This window comes from Meles meles, chromosome 3 (assembly GCF_922984935.1).
Source record: "Meles meles chromosome 3, mMelMel3.1 paternal haplotype, whole genome shotgun sequence".
Classification (NCBI taxonomy): Eukaryota; Metazoa; Chordata; class Mammalia; order Carnivora; family Mustelidae; genus Meles; species Meles meles.
The window spans coordinates 107734220-107748042 of record NC_060068.1 but is presented as its reverse complement, the minus strand read 5'-3'; the positions used below and the strand labels follow the sequence as shown (position 1 = coordinate 107748042).

The window sequence follows — 13823 nt, the reverse complement described above, 5'->3', positions numbered from 1 at the left end:
GGGAGCTTGAGATACATAGAAAGAGAGGGAAAGCCAATGCTCATAAAGTACAGTAGTTATGTCCTATAAATTTGCCATGAACAGTGAATTAGTGAACACTAGGAAAAACACAGGATTGGATTCTTGTAGGCCTCTAGTCACATTTTTAACAACCAATCAATACATAACATTGTTTTGAATTTCTTTTTAAAGATACTTTTGTTCAACTTATGAAACCAGAAGAGAGGTGTGAGGGATCCAGTGGCCCTTGACTTTCTGAGGTCTTTGGAGGACTTAACACTCCCCAGTTGTCACAGGATTCAGAGACTGACATGGCCCAGCTGGTGGTAACACAGCTGCTGCTCCTTCGGGTGGGGGCAGTCGCAGTATCAGCACCCCAGCCCAAGACTGAGCTTCTCAATGTCTGTATGGATATCAAGCCCCGCAAGGAAAAGCCAAGGCCAGAGGACAAGCTGTGTAAAGCAATGCAGCCCCTGGAAGAAGAATCTCTGCTGCTTTGCCAACATCACCTGGGAAGCCCATAAGGGTATTTCCCATCTGTACAGACTGAACTGGGACCACTGCGGACAGACAGCACCTGCTTGCAAACAGTACCTCATCCAGGACAACTACCAGTATGAGTGCTCCTAACCTGGGGCTCTGGGGCCAGCAGGTGAGCCACGGTTGGCACAAAGAGCGCATCTTGAATGTGACCCTATGTGAAGAGGGCTGTCTGCACTGCTGGGAAGGCTGCCACACTTCCTAAACCTATGAGAACAACTGGCACAAAAGCCAGGACTGGACGTCAAGGTAAAAGTGGTACCCAGTGGGAGCTCCCTGCACCCCTTCCATTTCTCCTTCCCTGCACCTGCCACTCTGTGCAGTGAGATCTGGAGCCACTCCTACAAACTGAGCAGCTACAGCTGAGGCAGAGGCTCCTGCATCCAGATATGGTTTGACCCAGCCCAGGGCAATCCCAACAGGGACGTGGTGAGGCTCTATGCTGAAGCCATGAGTGGGGCTGGGCTCTGCAGGCTTTGGCCTTTCCTTCCTGCTCAGTCTGGCCCTGATGCTGCTCTGGCTGCTCAGCTGAGCTCCTTTTATCTTCTGATACCTGCCCAGCCTTGCCCTATCCAGCTCCATAGCTCCCAGTTACTCACGTCCTGTGCCTGGCCCAGGGCGGAGGTGGGGGCCTCTGACTGACAGTTTGAATAAACCAGACACCCAACATGTAAAAAAAACAAAACAAAACAAGTAAATAGACTTCTGTTTAAAGATACTTATTTAGTACACGCATGCAACAGCCGTATAACTATATAACCATAACTATAGCAGTATAAGTATAGCCCCAATGAAGCTTATCTAACACAGACACTGTCTCTGTAAGGCACATTACAGCCTTCTTGCACTTAGGAATACTGGACAGCACTTCAGCCCTATAGATGGGAACTATTTCTTTTTTCAAAGATTTTGTTTATTTATTTGTCAGAAAGAGAGAAAGCACAAGCAGGGGGGAGCTGCAGGAGAGGGAGAAGCAGGCTGAGCAAGGATCCCAGTGTGGGACTCGATCCCAGTACCCTGGGATCATGACCTGAGCTGAAGGCAGACGCTTAACTGATTGAGCCACACAGGCATCTGATGGAGGACTATATTAAACAGTGAAATCACCAACAAAAAGCATAAAAATGTGGAAAATATGCCACCAAACAGACCACAAAAGGGACACTTAAATACAGTACAAGAGCTGAAAGAGAGAGTCAGAATAGTTACCTTGTTCAACCTCAGCTGGAAACATGGTGTCGTCAGGTGATACCAATTTTTCACTACTCCACACATGCCCATGAACGGCCACTAAAGCAGGGTATTGACTGTGGAGCTACAAATAAATCTTAGTAAATAAGTGAATTCATAAATATGGAATCTTTGAGAATTGACTGAATATACACAATCTGTGAGAAGGACCATGTGAAGTTCTGAATGAAATGGGCAAGAGGGTGTAGGAGGGGAACTGTGCCTGCAAGACCTTGCTTTGTGACGAATACCCAAGGACGAAGGAAATGAAAGGAATATTTGGAATTAACTGACCGCAACATTTCAAATAAAATTCTAGTGAAAGTTCTTTTGGAGGTTTTCATGCTTTGACACATTTGTCTGCCATACTATCACAGTACGCTGATTACGCTTGGATATGAGGGTATAACCAACATGTCTAGACATCACTGTGTCCCAGACTGTCACTTCCCTAGGATAATTCCTAGAAACGAATGTGGGCTAATATTGAGTCACAAATGAGGTGGTTGTTGATAATGTGACACTGTTTGTAATAGGGGTACAATATTTGTTAAATTATGTTTTATCCATAAGTTATTATTATCTATAAGTTATTACTATCATGTATCTTTGAAATATCTCCTGGCTTACATTACCAATTCCCACCTCTACCTCTACCCTCCCTCACCAAACCAGATCAGCCATCATCAAAGAGAGGTAAGAGAAGGTGAGATCTGATCCTAAGACAGGTATAAAAGTGAGCCACCAGCTCGGAGTTCCTGTAAAGAGGATAGCACTGCTCCCTAGTAAAACTTCTCCCTAAAACTGGGGTTGGGAGGAACTTGTGGGGAAGGGAGGGATACAGAGATACGAAACAAAACTGAGAAGTACTTAATCCATATACCTTGACAAAATTTAGCATAATGCAGAGCTATGATTTTTACTAAAAAAAATATGTTGACTAAAACTTGACTAAAAGACCAAGTTGACTAAAAGTTGACAAAATATCAAATACCACTGAATTTAAGTATTATTGCACATGTCTGGGTTTAATGTTGATAAGCGGGCAATGTATGGATAAATAATAAAAATAAAGACACACATAATGCATAAATTATGATGTGTTCCAAAAAATTTATTTTTCTTACCTTAATTTCATCAAAATCGCTAGTTATGTTGTTATAAATAAGCCTTTCTCATGCTCTGTGTCATATTGCCAGTAAGGATCTAAAGGATTAAAAATAAAATAAAATTTATTCAAAGTATACAAAATTTGAACATACTATCATCAAAATATATATATTAATTGTGCAAAATCAAAAACTAAAATTAGTTTTTTCAAGATTTAATTATTTATTTGAGAGAGAGAGAGAATAAACAGGAGGGGCAGAGGGAGAGAATCTCAAGCAGACTTCACGCTGAGCCTGGAGCTGGACACAGGGCTCTCCATCTCACGACCCTGAGATCACGACCTGAGCCAAAACCAGGAGTGGGAAGTTTAACCAACTGTACCACCCAGGAGCCCCTAAAATTATTTTTATATCTGTTTTCAAATGTAATCTTTTTTCTAAACTGCCAAAAATTACCTATAAAATTAAAAGGCAATATACAAATTATAATTAACAAATACCAATTTAAATAAAATTATAATAAAGTTGAAATTTTTATGTAATTTTTTAAAAAACTTATTAAAACTCTTATGTATTTTTCAAAAATAGAACTACTCACAAGTCTATCAAGGCTCATTTATTGCTAACGTCAACCACAGGCATCACATATATTTTATCTGGACTCTCATACATAAAGTTTAAGAGTAATATGAATTGCTTAATATTGCAGAATATCCCTCAGCTACCATGGACCACTGTTTAAAATATTCACCTAATTTTTAAGTAGAAACACAAACTGGAATAGAAAGAGAAACAAGAAAAAAGATGGCTAGCTGTACTGGGAAGTGATTAGTTCATTATACAGGAATTTATCACTCTTAGGCTAAGTTAATTAATCTGTCCTTTCATCTACGAAGTTCTGCAACTACATATCCTCTCTACACATCAAAGCAGTGTCCATAACCAGCATCAACAGCCCATAACCTTCATGACATTTGTTTCCAGGGCTTCAGGGAAAGTGACAAGAAGTGTATCTGGGACCTGAAAGGTGTTAGTCACTAGAATAAATGTTTGGATGACAAGTTGCTCTACCAGTGTTGAGTGTTGGATCCCAAATGACACTACTTTTTTCAAGTTTGTGATATCTGGGTCCTCTACACACAAGATCCAGGGCAGAGGCCCTCCTGCTCAGGTCCTAAGAGAATACTATAAGCATCAGGGAGTAAACAGGTCATCTAGGATCTACTGAAATCAAAAGAAAAAATAATTATCAAGCACGTAATCATAATGAGAGAGCAGTTAACAGGGAGTCCTGTACGGAGGTAAAGACAGCTGCAGCAGGGTGGGAAACAAAAATAAGGAAGCCTTTCTTTATCAAGCTTCTGTTATAATACAGTCTTAGCACAAATAACTGGGACTCCGAGTTTAGATGTCCCTTTCATGACACTCCTTTCATGATACTCCTCAATTTTGATTTCCCCTAAGTTGGTAAAAGTATGGGTCAGAGAATCACCTACTATATTAATTAATGTTTATCCAGGTATAAAAACAACAAAACCTGTTTTATAACTAAAAATAAAGTATATAACATAATGAGAATGTAAATATCAAGGCTGCAGGGCTCTAGAAAGATGGGAGAAGTCCGAGGCTTAGTTCTTTCTTTGGCTCCTTTGATCAACTTCAATGCCTGCTGTCCGAGGCTATTAGTCTATAAACTAGCTTTTGCAATTAAAACAATGAATTTTAACTGAGGCAATCAAAACTGTAATGCTCACTAAATCTTCATCACCAGTAAGGACAAGTTTATACCAAATATCCTCTTAAAATTTAAAAAAAAAAATTTCTGGTTTCACCATTTCTCAATCTCTCACACTCATTCTACTCTTTCTGTGGAAAGGGGTGCGGAAATAAAAAACAATTAACTCTGCCCTTCATCTGGATCATATACTTCTACTAAGAAAACTATAGGAAATAATAATATAAACTACCACTTACTAAATATCTATTATGTAACAAAATAATCCTGCCAGAAAGATGGTAATGTTCACCTTATAGAAAAGGACTCAAAAGCTCAGAGAGAAGCTCAAGGCGACTCAGCTAGGGAACATGGGAGAATCTGGGTTCAGAGCCAGGTCTGTCCGATTCAAAATGCCTTATCTTTACCAACACCACAGACAATAAAGATCTCTTAGTATCTACCAACCCTGTGGACATTGTCAGTTTTTGCCAGGATTCTATATATGGAAAAGATATTTGTTTTTCAGCAAGCATTACACTCTTCCAAAGTTTGCTACTGTATAAACTTCAAGTATAAACAGGTAAGTAAGTACCAGAATACCACTAAAAAGTGACTGGGAAAATAAGAGGGTTGTGCCTTGAACCACTCTGACCACATCTGCTCTTCAAATTCCTGCAGAAGAGGAGACTGGCTTCCACTTCTGTCATGGACATCCCACCCCCTGCCTTGTACTCCAACCATCCAGTAACCTGGCAGTGTTCTGTAAAAAACAGATACATAATACCAAGGTGTTAATCACTTGGGAATTTTGAGTTTCAAGCACTGGATGAGGAAACAGAATTGATTTGCATGGCTTAGCTTTAAAATTTGGGGCTCCACCGGGAGAAGATACTTGCCAATGACATATCTGATAAATGGTTAGTATCCAAAATATATAAAGAACTTATAAAACTCAACACCCAAAAAACAAATAATCTGGTTTAAAAATGGGCAGAACACGTGAACAGATATCCCTTCAAAGAAGACATCCAGATGACCAACAGACATATGAAAAGGTGCTCATCATCACTCACTATCAGGGAAATGCAAATCAAAACTACAATGAGCTATCACCTCACACCTGTCAGAATAGCTAAAATCACCAACACAAGAAACAACAGATGTTGGTGAGGATGTGGAGAAAAAGGATCACTCATGCTGTTGATCACCCATCAACTCACAGCTGGTAGGAATGCAAAATGGTACAGTCACTGTGGAAAACAGTATGGATGTGCCTTACAAAGTTAAACAAGATGGGATTGGGAGGGAGACAAACCATAAATGACTCTTAATCTCACAAAACAACTGGGGGTTGCTGGGGGGAGGTGGGATTGGGAGAGGGGGAGGGGGTTATGGACATTGGGGAGGGTATGTGCTATCGTGAGTGCTGTGAAGTCTGTAAACCTGGTGATTCACAGACCTGTAACCCTGGGGATAAAAATACATTATATGTTTATAAAAAAAAAAAAAATTGGAAGGGGAGGCGAACCATAAGTGACTTTTTTTTTTTTAAGACTTGATTTATTTATTTGACAGAGAGAGATCAGAAGTAGGCAGAGAGGCAGCATCGAGAGGGGGAAGCAGGCTACCCGCTGAGCAGAGACCCCGATGCAGGACTGGATCCCAGGACCCCAAGATCATGACCTGAGCTGAAGGCAGAGGCTTAAACCAACTGAGCCACCCAGGTGCACCTGTGTTGATTTGATTTTAAAAGTAACTGCCCGGGCACCTGTGTAGCTTAGTGAGTTAAGCAACTGCTTTCAGCTCAGGTCATGATTCTGTAGCCCCAGGATCAAATCCCACATCGGGCTCCCAGCTCCATGGGGACTCTGCTTCTCCCTCTGACCTTCTCCCCTCTCATGGTCTTTCTCTCTCTCTCTCAAATAAATAAATAAAATCTTTTTTAAAAAAAGTAACTGCTAGGTTTTGGGAAATGAAATGTGTACATTTTCCAGTAACACTTTATATGTACTCAGGCAATTTTCAAGTTCCAGGAAAAGCAGATAAACCATCTCCAGCAGAGAAAATCAAAATACATGTAATGAATTCATGGGGGAGTCAAATGTTATCCTCAAATCTTAAAACGGCACACACATTTCTACAATAGACAGATGTGAAATTTTATTTATTTATTTATTTATTGGAATGGGTGAATAGTCAAATAGGAGTTTGCATAGTATAGAATAACCAGGCCAATTATTATTTTTAATTTTCTTAAAGATTTCATTTATTCATTTGAGAGAAAGAAAGCAAGCAAGAGAGCACAAGCAGGGGGAGCAGTAGAGGGAGAGGGAGAAGCATACTACCCACTGAGCAGGGAGCCTGATGACCTGGGCTCGATCCTAGTATTTTGGGGACCACCACTAGAGCTGAAGACAGATGCTTAACGTTCGACTGAGCCACCTAAGTGCCTCCCCATTATACTTTTTAATAAGGCTATGAAAGAGTAGGCATTTGTTTCTTGATGCTTCTTGTGGCTGGTTAATACAGTACTTTGTTCTTAGGGAAAGCTCTAAGAAGTGTCTTTATAGACCTTCTGGTTTTACTTGTCTTCATGGAACACAAATGATTAATTTGATTGATTTCCTTTAAAATTAAGTGACCAGTAAACTAGACATACTGCTTTAGGTATGGCTTAGAAAGTAGAGGTCTTCCTCCTGACTCTGCCACCAACTATGTAACCATAAGCAAGTCACTGGGTCTTGGTTGCCATGTTTTTAAATTAAAATTAAAGTATCATTCCTATCTAGAGTACATGACTGCTAGAGAGAGCAAGTAAGACAGCCCACCTTGTCAACACTTAAATTCTTGAATAAATTAATGAATGAGATAGTACTTTAAATTGTCAAGCCCTAAAAAGTGCAAGATGTAATTTGCACAACCTTTAATCCTAAAGGTTTAAGGAAAAGGAGAAAGAGTTCTATGGGGACATGCTCACAGTGTGGCCCTGATCTATTCTGGGAACCCCACATGAACACTTGTGTGTGCAGGTGTGTGCAAAACTTCACTTTGCTCAAGGCCACAGACTCCCTGAAGTAACATTAAGGAAACTGTTTATAATATAAAATAATTAGAAAATGTTCTACTCATTTACTTTTAAAATTAAAAACAAGAAAGACAGAAACTTATTCAAGAAATATAAAACAGGGGCGCCTGGGTAGCTCAGTTGGTTAAGTGTCCAACTCTTGATCTCAGCTCAGGTCTTGATCTCAGGGTCGTGAATTCAAGCCCCACAGTGAGCTCCATGTTGAGCAGGAAGGCTACAAAAAGGAAGGAAGGAAGGAGGGAAAGAAGGAAGGGAGGGAAGAAGGGAGGGAGGGAGGAAGGAAGAAAAAAGGGGCATCTGGGTGGCTCAGTCATTAAGTGTCTGCCTTTGGCTCAGGTCATGATCTCAGGGTCCTGGGACTGAGCACCGCATCAGGCTCCCTGGTCAGCAGGAAGCCTGCTTCTCCCTCTCCCACTCCCCCTGCCAGTGTTCCCTCTCTCTCGCTGTGTCTCTCTCTGTCAAATAAATAAATAAAAATCTTGAAACACACACACACAAGAAAACCCTTCCCTTGAAAAAAGAAAAAAAAGAGAGAAAGAAAAGAAAAAATAAATAAAAACAAGAGGCAGCAGAAAATAATGGAAAGAGCATGGAAATCTGAGAGCCAGAAGACTCGGGCTCTGGTCCCTATTCTGCCAGTAATGAATTGCAAAACTGCAACCAACAAGTGTCAAATGAGAGGGGTCTATTAGAATACCTGTAGCATCTTTTCCAGGCAAAGAAACCATAGTACCAAATGAAATATAAAAGAAAAAAAAAAAGAAATATAAAAGAGAGTCTAAAATACACCTCAATTATTCTGTTTTATGGACAATTAAGGGAAAGGGGGAAACAGAGAAGACAATGAATGCGAGAGGCATCACAAGAGGAAGACAATGAAAGATAATGAGAAAGCACAGAGACCAGGGGGAAGTCACACACAAATTCTGCTCCCTAACACCCACCAAAAAATAAGAGTTGTATGAAGAGAGAAAAAGAGAGGGATGCCTGTGTGGGTCAGTCAGTTAAGCATCTGCTTTCAGCTTTCCTGGGATCAAGTCCCGCATGGGCTCCTTGTTCAGCGGAGAGCTTGCTTCTGCCCTTGCCTGTTGTTCTCCCTGCTTGTGCTCACCCTCTTGCTTGCTCTCTCTCTGGCAATAAATAAAATCTTTTTTAAAAATTTGCAAAAAAAATTAAAAAAAAGAGAAAGACATGCTAATTTTTTTAATTTTTAAAAAGATTTTATTAATTTACTTGAGAGAGAGAATGAGAGAGAGAACATGAGAGCAGAGAGGGTCAGAGAGAGAAGCAGACCCCCGCTGAGCAGGGAGCCCAATATAGGACTTGATCCCAGGACTCTAGGATTGTGACCTGAGCCAAAGGCAGTTGCTTAACCTACTGAGCCACCCAGGGATCCCATACACGCTAATTTTTTTTAAAAAATCAGATACAGAAATAAAGGTACACAGAGACACTTCAGCAGAATAATGCTCTTATTTTGTTCATCCTAAAACCTTTAAACACAAAACTATCAAGACTGTGTAATGTTGTACCTCTGCATGAAAAGGCATACATGGAGCCAGTTCAAGGCACGTGCTTCACAAACCAAATACAGTCAAGTTGGGGGTGAAGATTAATCTTCTCTCTCTTGTGTAGAGGGCAATGGATAATGTAATTCCAGCACTCCCTTTTGAATTCCTCCCAGATGAGGCCCATCTGACCTTCTTCTGGCTTTTCTGAGCTTCAAGCCTCTATAGGAACTTAGAGACTAGGGAGATAATTTGCACTTTGCTACTAATCAACACAGAGGAGGGCAGATGGACCTCTCCTAAGCTTCAGACCAGCTGTTGCAGGGTGATGAGTAATCCCAAAACACTCAGCCCACACAACCCAGATCAGCCAGAACAGGCAACACACAGGTTCCCAATGTGTATTCCCATCTCTCTTACCAATCTGCTAGGCACTCTAAAAAACTGTATGAATTTCCACATGGGTAAAGAAGAAACTGTTATTTAGACCTTTCTTTGAAGGATTCATAGGAAGCTCTCCTTTCCTGTGGACAATAAGAACTGGGAAGAAAACAAGCACAAGATTTTGCTGGTCTTGTCTGGCTTTAGCTAAGCCCTTAGACTTTTCTGTAGTTTAGTTTCTGTCAATGAAATGAAAATATAACAATCCTACCTCTTTCCAGCAAATGTGGTATTGGAGGAATAAATTGTACATACAGTGGATAGGAAAGCACTGACAGTTTTCTGGAGGATGGGGGTTAGACCAATTCTGTCTGAAATATTCAACAAGTGTAACAGCAACAACAATAATGAGCATGTGGATTGGTACAATGTTTAACAGTTAATAGGATGTTTTAAATACATTATTTCATTAGCCCTTAAACCAAGATGTGTGCAATGGGGAGGCCATTTTTTGGTTTCACTTGGCAGATGAAGAAACTGAGGCTCAGAAAAGCTGAGTGACTTGCCCAAGATCAAAGACCTTGTTAGTTAGCAGCAGAACATGTCTCCAATAGAAAGTCCAGCACTCACTCCAGCAGACGTGTACCTGTGTATGAAGTTATTATTGCCTACTTCCTTTTTGTGCCTTTCCTCCTCCAGGTAAATCTTGCTTAGGAGAAGGTATCTTAATCAAAGCTTTCTAGTCTCATCTACAGTTGTAGTCCACTGACTGTCATAAAGAGCTTAAATCTGTTTTCACTTTCCCCTTCAGGCAATTATCTGCGAACTCTAGGTCTGCTGAACCCCTGAATCATGCAAGCCTTAAACCATGTCAGTACCATTGTTGATCAATTTCACTCTCTCTACTTGTCACCACATCATATCTGAGCCATAGATCAGTTCCTTGGGTCTTTCTTTACAAAATATACTGTCTCAGTCAACAGTTGCTATGCATCTATGACATTTTCCCAGTGTTCCTCATCAAAATATCTATTGCTAAAACCATGACAGACATAACAAGCATTCTTAAGTTGCTTTCTTTCCAATAAGAATCTGCTAAGACTTTGAACTCGAAAAGGATGTGCAGGGTAATTTCAAACAGCAAACAAACATCTGTTTTCTTTTTTTCCTACTCCTCAGCTTCCTTTATCACAGTTATTTATGTTGTCTTCCTCAAATTCCTAAAGAATAAACCAAGATGGAGGGTATTTTTTTCCCTTTGCCTTCTTTCAGTGTGTCCTCTTTGGGCCAGAAATCTCAGCACTTAAAATGGTGGGGAGTTCATCATAACTGTTGTATATTCTGGTCTGAATAATTCTCCTGAATACAACCACTCTAGGCCATGCTGAGCCACAGGATCAGGGCTCCCCTTTCCTCTGGAAGCCAGAGGAAGGGACCCAGAAGAAGTGAGAATTGGAAGAATGCATCATAAATAAAGTTAATTCTGAGAAGCAGCTCACTAGGCAATGGCTTCCTCGCCTGGATCTCCAGAATCTGAGCATCATATCCAGAAACTCCCTGTGCAGAGTATGGCTTCAGTCCCAGAGAGTATAACTAGTGCAAAGAGGAGACAGCATATGCTACTCGAGTCATAGCAGGCATGACTGTGATTCTAGCCTCCAGACTAAAGTCTATAGACTAGCTCTGGGCAGTGGAGATGATAAATTTTATTCAGGACATAAATACTGAACACTACTCTGGGCTCCACATTGGGGCTAACAGACAAATTCAGTTGCATGATCTAATTTAATCCTCACAACTCAGACAATGTTTATCCCCATCCTACAGATAAGAAAACTGAGCAGGAAGAGGCATTTGATGGCTCAGTTAGTTAAGCATTGACTCTTGGTCTCAGCTCAGGTCTTGATCTCAGGGTCATGAGTTCAGGCCCCACACTGGGCTCCACATTGGGCAAAGAGCCTACTTAAAAAACAACAACAACAACAAAACAACAACAACTAAGCAGGAAGGGTAATGACTTGTGTCAAAGTCATACAGACATCAAAAAGTGATGCTCCGATTGAAACCCAACTTCAGACCAAACATGGTACTCTGGCCTCCACAGCGGGCATACACACACACACACACACACACAAAGCACAGGAGGTGACAGGAATGGAAACGTATTTGGGCAACCTTATGTACTTAACAGAATGCTATCACATTCCTTTCCTTATTCACTCTAAAGACTATACTGCTGGGACAAATAGAGTACCCTAAGATGAGAGAAGAGCAAGGACAGGGAGACCCATCGCTCTATGTCCTCACAAGGACCCTGTTCCACAACAGACTTGTCCAGGTTGTTAAGACTTTGCACTAATATTCTGGGTTCTCTTTAATTTTTTAGGATTTCAGGCTGATACTCAAGTCACAGGTGCATTTCCACTGAGCACAGATAAAGATCAAAGAAGATTAAACCCTACTAATTTTTAACTGGAAGCCTCAGAATCAAAGTGCTTCCCAAGAACTGATGGCCAGAATAAGCTTAGAAATGCTTTCTTAACAACACTAACATAATGAACTTTCTCTAAACTACCCAGCATCTAATAAAACCAATGCTAGAAAGCAACAACTCTGCATTTCTCTATGTTGAGGTCCACTGACCCCCTTCTCTAGCCTTGCTCCTATTCCTCATAGTCTATACTGTAGTCTGAAGAGTGGAACTTTTTGGAAACCTTTCTCTCATCATTATCATCTTTAAAAAGCTGAGAGAAGCTCAGAATATCACTAATATACTAACTACCAAGGTCTCTTCCTCTTACATCTTGGTATATGTCATGTGCATACCTTTCACTGTCATCCACACTCTGATGGGCCCCTGGATATTTGGGGATACCATGTGCAAACTCACCTCTGTCCATAATACTCAGTTGTGTTCATTGCTGTTGAAAAGTTTCTGTTTGCATGCCCAAGTGGTTCAGTGGGTTAAGCATCCAACTCTTGATTTCAGCTCAGGTCATGATCCCAGGGTCATGGGATCGAGCCTCGCATCAGGTACCCCACTGAGCATGGGCAGAGTCTACTTGATATTCTCTCTCTGCCCTTACTATCTCTCTCTCAAAAAGTAAACAAATCTTTATTTTTTTCACATTTATTTTTTTAATTTAAATTCAATTAGCCAACATATTAAATAAGTCATGAAAAAAAAGAAAAAGAAATTTTTCAGATGGCTGCAAACCCCTATGGCTGGAAACACAGTGTACCTCATGCCTACTGAGGTTATTACATTGATCTGGATGTTTTCTCTTCTACTGTCTATGCCCTTCTTCCTGTACTACCACCCACCAATGAGCCTTTCCAGAGCCTCTCTTTCCCTGGTGACCTCTACACCCACGGTGAGGCCTGCAGGGAGACCTGGCCCACCAAAACAAAGTGGCCCATCTTTACTACCTTCGTGTTTATGGTCCAGTACTGTGTCCCTCTAAGCTTCAACCTCATCTGCTACTCGAAGACTGTTACCTGCCTCCACAGGAGAAATGAGAAGTAAAACAGCACTAGGGAAACTGAGAGCCAGCTCAATGAGAACAAGAGGATCAACACAATGTTGATCTCCACTGTAGTGACTTTTGGAGCCTGCTGGCTGCCCCTGAACACCCTCGGTGTTATTTTTGACTGGTGTCATGAGGTGCTGATGAGCTGTCACCATGATCTGGTATTTGTAATTTGCCACTTGATTGCTAAGATTTCCACATGCATAAATCCTTTATTTTATGGTTTTCTCAACAAAAATTTCCAGAAGGACCTGGAAGTGCTTACTTACCATTGCTGGTGCTTTGTACCTCAGGACAGATATAGAAAATGCTGCCATCTCTACTATGCACAAAGATGAATCCAAGGGATCATTAAGGTTGGCTCTTGCATCAACAGGTATATTAAAGTTATTAGCAATGGCAAAGATGTTCCTGAATGAAAGATTGAGAGGTAATGTCTAGTTATAGGGCCGAATGCACAAAAAAGAAGCCAGAACAAAAAAAAAGAGAGTTTTGGTTTAGGCCAGACCCGTCTATGCCATTTATCTGCCCAAAACACACACACAGACACAGACACACACATATAGACACACAGACACACAAACCTTTTCTCTTAGGAGATTAACTCTTAATAACTCAATCTAGCTGCTCTCATTTAGGGCAAAGAATAACAGTGAGAAAGCCACAGAGGCAAACAGCACTGCTGGCTGGAGACCAAGTTCCCCAGATGTTGTTATTCAATGG

The 13823-nt window shown here is 40.8% G+C and overlaps 1 long non-coding RNA gene and 1 pseudogene across 1 annotated transcript; one reads left to right on the top strand and one right to left on the bottom strand.

Moving 5' to 3' along the window:
- Positions 1-311: 311 nt before the first annotated feature.
- Positions 312-1072, top strand: LOC123938954 (annotated as a pseudogene).
- Positions 1073-1749: 677 nt separating this feature from the next.
- On the bottom strand, positions 1750-13505 carry LOC123938956. Its single transcript, XR_006817793.1, has 3 exons — positions 13370-13505; positions 2898-2976; positions 1750-1855 (listed from the first exon to the last, which is right to left on the bottom strand). It is a non-coding gene; the product is annotated as an uncharacterized LOC123938956 (long non-coding RNA).
- Between the last annotated feature and the right edge of the window lie 318 nt (positions 13506-13823).